Source organism: Cucurbita moschata, unplaced genomic scaffold (genome assembly GCF_002738365.1).
Source record: "Cucurbita moschata cultivar Rifu unplaced genomic scaffold, Cmos_1.0 Cmo_Scf00501, whole genome shotgun sequence".
NCBI lineage: Eukaryota > Viridiplantae > Streptophyta > Magnoliopsida > Cucurbitales > Cucurbitaceae > Cucurbita > Cucurbita moschata.
This window is the reverse complement of record NW_019269017.1, coordinates 1-6,254: the sequence shown is the minus strand read 5'-3', so window position 1 is coordinate 6,254 and position 6,254 is coordinate 1. Positions and strand designations below refer to the sequence as shown.

General features: G+C 33.1%; 1 non-coding gene across 1 annotated transcript; it reads left to right on the top strand.

Moving 5' to 3' along the window:
* The first annotated feature begins 325 nt into the window (after positions 1–325).
* TRNAP-UGG lies at positions 326–397 on the top strand. Its single transcript has one exon. It is a non-coding gene; the product is annotated as a tRNA-Pro (tRNA).
* The last annotated feature ends 5,857 nt before the right edge of the window (positions 398–6,254 follow it).

Genomic DNA, 6,254 nt, shown 5'->3' with positions numbered 1-6,254 from the left:
TTCTTTTTTCTTCTCTCTATAGTATGTAATTATTCTTTAACCCTATGTAATTTTCTTTTTTCTTCTCTCTATAGTATGTAATTATTTTTTAACCCTATCTAATTTTCTTTTTTCTTCACTCTATAGTAATTATCGCAAACCCTATGTAAATAATTTAACAGTTCTTCTCTCTATAGTAATTATCGCAAACTCTATGTAAATAATTTAATAGCAGTCGAGATCTAAAAGATATAATAATAATTGCTCATGGATTTCATTAACAAAGAAAATAAATGAAATAATGATGATACATTCCATAAACAACTTAATATATAGTCCATAATAAGGGCATTTGGTCTAGTGGTATGATTCTGGCTTTGGGTGCAAGAGGTCTCGAGTTTGATTCTCGGAATGCCCCTTCAAAAGAAAAAAAGGACAATTTTGAAACTTCAAAGAGCATTACACAAATTGTTCTAGGAACTTTTCAGTCAAATAGGTCAGACAATTTTGAAACTTCAAAGGTCATCTGTTGTCACATTCTTTTTCAGGAACATATGTCAAAATAACCGATCAGAGAGCCATAGGTTCGAATCCTGTCATCTTGATGTGGTATTATTCTCAGGGCCGAAGTGCCAAGCCCCATAGCCTATCCGTGGTCAAGAAGGCAGGCGAACCGCGCACACTGAAAAAGAAGATCTTCTTTTCTATCACAATTGTCATTCTTTTGTCTTTTGTAACCCCTTACCTTATCAGTCATCAGGCAGGTTTTTGGTATCATATATCGAGATAATTATTATGAAAAAGCTATTCCACTAGTGTGACTTAGATACCCTTTCTTTGTGGTATCGGTCATGCTATTTGAATAGCCTAAAGTCATCATAGCCTCTCCACTAGTTCCGAAGACTCCTTTGGCATCAATGTGCTCCAATGAAAGAGATCAGACCCTTTCCTGAACTAAAACTAGGCACAAAATACCGAGGAGAAAGTCGAAAGCGAGCTCTTTTCCTGTATACGCAATCTCTAAACCAAATTAGCTCACAGACTGTGATAAGCGCCTACAATGCTGGAATTTGCAAAGCTAGAGGTCCTTCTAGAATCCTTGCAAAACGTTCACAGAGAAAGCTAACTTAACGGATTGATTCCAACCAAAAGCTGGTTAGAAGATGAATGACTCTTAGATCGAACTTGGAATCTATGATGGTCACTCTTAGATACCAAGACAATTCACTCCAAAATTAGCTTGATCAAAACTAATTCAATGAATCGGTTTAAACATCAAACCTAAAGCAAGGTTTGAAAAAGAATAACACCAAAAGGGTATCCAGAAAATAGTTTTTTATGTATTCAACAAAGTCCTCTCAAAACATGAGTATTACATGCCTTAAATAGGTCTAAAAGGTAACCCTAACATAATATGGTTCAGCATCAATCACTAATAAATGCTAATAAATGCTATTAAATACAAATTGAAGAATATAAGGCAATTCATACAAACTATTAATAAATGCTATTAAATATAAATTGAAGAAACTAAGGCATTAATAAATTTCCTTAATTGGTAATTTAACTACCAAAGGCAAGTCTTCTAATTACTTTTCAATATCAGCCACTCCATTATTTTCTTGATTTGATTCTTGAATCTTCGTTGTATTGCTTCTTGTAATTGCTCGTTCGGGTACATGGAAGTGATTAGTTGTTGGATTCATATCAGACTGTCTCCTCAACCCTGGCAAGTATGAGTGCTTGGTAAGAGAGAATGTCGAATGAGAAAGACATTCGATTACGACAACATTCGCAACTACAAAAGTGCACTAAACCTAGTAGAGATATTCGACCTAACGATAATGGAACTTCAAGCACATTTAATCAATCCGCTTTGTACCTTATTGTTGACCGAATCAGATGCACGGCAGGCCTAAATTCTCTCTCAGTCACCCGGAAACGAAAGGAAGATCAGATCTGAAGTTTACGAATCGAAGAGAAAATGGATCTGAGTTCTACACGCTTTTATTTTCAAAAGCTTCGCTTGCCTACGGTACTTTATTTAGGATGTGCAACAATACGGTCATCTCTCAGCTGTGTATAGAGAATTTCTTGATCATTTCCTTGGTGGATAACACAAATAAAATCGCTTCCCTGACCGGCCATCTTATGAGTCCATTCTTGTCTTGTCACAATCCTAGAACTATATTCTTTCTAGGAACTTTTCAGTCAAATAGGTCATCTGTTGTCACAATCCTTTTAAGGAAGATGCGCTGAAATAACCGATGAAGTAGTTTTAGAGAGCCATAGATTCGAATCCTATCACCTTGATGTGGTATTCTCAGGGGCCGAAGTGCAAAGCCCCGTAGTCCATCCGTGGTTAGGAAGGCAGGCATGTTGTCATGAGAATAAATTCAATTCAAGTTGGTTGGAGCAAGTTCGGAACCTAAAACTCATGCTAGTTATTATGCGTTCAAATGATTACGTTAGAAACATACAAGATTGAGAACCAACGAACCAACAAAGTTACCTCAAGCGGAGGTCATGTTCATGAAGCCTTGGAAGGCATGAAGCGGAGCAAGTTCGGAATAACTCAAGAATGTTACATTACCAACTATTTTCTTTAAGGTCTATTTTATATGACATGAGAATAAATTCAATTGAAGTTGGTTGGAGCAAGTTTGGAACCTAAAACTCATGCTAGTTATTATGGGTTCAAATGATTACATTAGAAACATACAAGATTGAGAACCGACGAGCCAACAACAATACCTCAAGCAGAGGTCATGTTCATGAAGCCTTTGAAGGCATTGGAAGGCATGAAGCGGAGCAAGTTCGGTCATGTTCATGAAGCTTTGGAAGGCATTGGAAGGCATGAAGCGGAGCAAGTTCGAAATAACTCAAGAATGTTACACCTTATGCCTCAAGAAAATTTGTGTTTTCGCATCAAATGCTAGGTAACACCCTTTTGTCTTAAAATGTCTTGTGTTGTCGTTCCCTATTCTGTGTTTTCGCATCAAGGTCATTTCATAAAGGTCCTACCAAGAGTTGTACCCAAGTGCTAACCACTCCACCATAGAATCCCTTATAAAAATTTATTTTGGAATAATTTTCCTATTTTATGCAGATTCCACAAGAAGAGAGATCCTATCACGAGTCAAACAAGTTATTGGATTCAAAGTTCTAGAGATGTTTTATCTAACTCGTTGTGATCTTGAGCACATTTAGAGTAGTTGCAGAAGTAACCCTCCAGTGTTGATTGAAGCTCATGGAGAACACGTAATTTTATATATTTCTTATAGTTAATTTATATATTGTTGTATATTACAAACAAATTAAAATAATACTTTACATCCCAGTCTTTCTTTCTTCCGTGCAAAACTTAACATGAAAACTATATTATTTCAATATTCACTCGAGAAACAAGGGGTGAAAACTATATTATTTCAAACCCTCCATTATTGCTTCTACTTTGCGTGAAAATGCTTCCACTAAATCATGTTGCTAACTAGGTTGTTTGGTTCGGTTCAATTCTTGGGTCCACTAGATTGAATCGACCTAGCTCAATTAAACTCTTGATAATATAAAAATCATAAGTTTCTTAAATTAAGTTAACTTAAAAGTTTTAACCCCTAATTTTTTTTAGAATGTTTAGCTTTGTTTCTAGTTGATCTCTAAATGCTTAGAAGTATCTAATAAGACTTCTATTTAAGGAACTTTTCTCTATAAAAGAGGTAAGACTTCAGGTTTATTATTAAGGAATTTCAAATGAGTGATTTGATATATCATAGAGGACAAAAGTATTTATTTGTTTCAAATATCTTATGTTCACCATTCTGTTTTGTCAAGTATTTTGAATATTATCATTGTGAATTACTAATGGCATTAGATTGAATCTCATTAATAAAAATATCCCAAAACTCAGGTAAAGATGACATCAAAATTAATACTTTAATTTCATCTTCAAAATTTATTTCCACTTGACTCAGTTCACTGGTAATCATAATAGTCACCTGTGCATAAATATTTACAACCTTAAAAGGTAAAAATTATAAGGAGTACAAGAGAAGAGTGCTTAAAATAGTTTCAAAATATAGAAAAAAAATAGTAGGAATTGGTCAAAGTCAACATCCATTGATCACTTATGGCACAGCACAACACAAATGAGGGTAACATTTTTTTATTTCTCTACTATATTAGGCCCTTTGGTTTCTTGGCTTTACAAGGTGGAGACATGAAGTTTTCTATGTTTGAAATAAATTTGGTTTGATTGTTTTCGAGTTAGCATTGGTACCATCAAAACTTATTTATTTCTTTGAAATGTTTGAGTTTACAATTTACATGTTTTCATTTTTCTACTTTGTCTGCCTGCATTTAGAAATGAAGCAAAATTAGTCTGAGGGTTTTAGGCAGATTGTTATAATTCTAATTTTTAATTAAAAAAAAATTAGTCTCGTTGTCACGCTTAAAACTACCCTATAGGTATAATCGACCTATTATCTGTTGGCTTTTTTGCCTTAATCTTTTGATGATAACAAACCTACCTTCAATTATTAACAATTCTCAGTATTTTTGTCCACAGTGTAAGGTTGGGAACAACGATTTCAATGTCTTTTTTGGTTCACTCAAATTAGAGATGAAACGAAGAAGTTCCAGTCAAAATAAATACTCGACGTGATGATGTGGTGGCAAAATTGACATCATGGACCAATCAAATTCAAAACAAAATACCTGACGTGATGATATGGTGACAAAATTGATGATGTGGTGACAAAATTGATATCATGGACCAGCGGCAAAATTGACATCATAGACCAATCGAAGTATGACATTTATAAATTTGGTAGAGTAACAAATGGTGGAGTTTTCAATTACATTTATAAAAGTTTTCCATTACTCTTAAATTATAAAATCATTTCAATTATATTTATAAAGATTTCATTTACATTTATAAAAGAAGTTATAAAGATTTCATTTTCCGTTACCTTTTAAATGGAAAGAAATTATAGAGATTTCATTTACATTTATGAAAATTAGTGGTTTCTTTTAAATGAAAAAAAAAAATTACAGTGATTTCATTTATGAAAACGAGTTATTACTTTTAAATAGAAAGAAATTATAACCATTTCATTTAGTTTTCATAAAGATAATTATTTGAATTACAAAATCATTCCAATGATAAGGATTTCATTTAGATTTATAAAACTTTTAATTATTTTTAAAATGTCACAGTTTTTATTAACCTTTTTTATAGTATTACATTTAAATATGTTATATATATATATATATAATAAAAATGAATTTAAAATGTTTTTAATATTTATTTTAAATAATATATATATATATTTAAATGAAACATGTGGACTATAATTTTTTACGATAAATTTAAAAATAAATAAATATTATTTTTCGTGGTCCACGTTTCGGTTCACGTTTTAGTAATGTGTATCAATTCCTATTTTTACAACTTGATCGATATTTAAACTCATCGCGTCTTAGTATTTTTCACAACACAGCCCACAGAACCTCTATCTAATTTTTTTTTAAAAAAGCCTCTATTGTTGCTCTCTCCAAAGCTTCCAATTCTATTTTTTTTTATCGAGAGATGCCTATTATTTCAAAGTGTTGTGGTGTGTTTCTATAAGATTTCAGACAATTGTACTGGTTTGATCCTAAGTCGTGGAAAGGATTGAGTTTGCTCTTGAACTCGTAAAAAGAGCGGTGTATCGGTTTGATTCTGAGCCGTGGAAAAGATTGAGTTTGCTCTTGAACTCGTAAAAAGAGCGGTGTACCGGTTTGGTCCTGAGCCGTGGAAAGGATTGAGTTTGCTCTTGAACTCGTAAAAATAGCGGTGTACCGGTTTGATCCTGAGTCGTGGAAAGGATTGAGTTTTCTCTTGAACTCGTAAAAAGAGCGGTGTACTGGTTTGATCCTGATCCGTGGAAAGGATTGAGTTTACTCTTGCACTCGTAAAAAGAGCGATGTAGCGGCTGGGCTCTGATCCGAGGAAAGAGTCAGAAAGTTTTATTCAAATTCCCAAGAAGTGCTTGTGGAGTGGAGTAGGTCGAGTTTGACTGAACCACTATAAAACTATTATATTTTCTAACCTTTTCCTATTTAAGTTCTAAATTATTGTTAAGTTTTATTGCATGGTATCAAGTTTTTTATTGTTATTAAAACAAAAATTAATAATTACATTGTTGAAACCCTATTCACACCCCCGTAGGGTTGTCATATCGATCCAACATTATCCTTCCACCAATAGGAGCAAAAGGCAACGTTACTATGTGAAA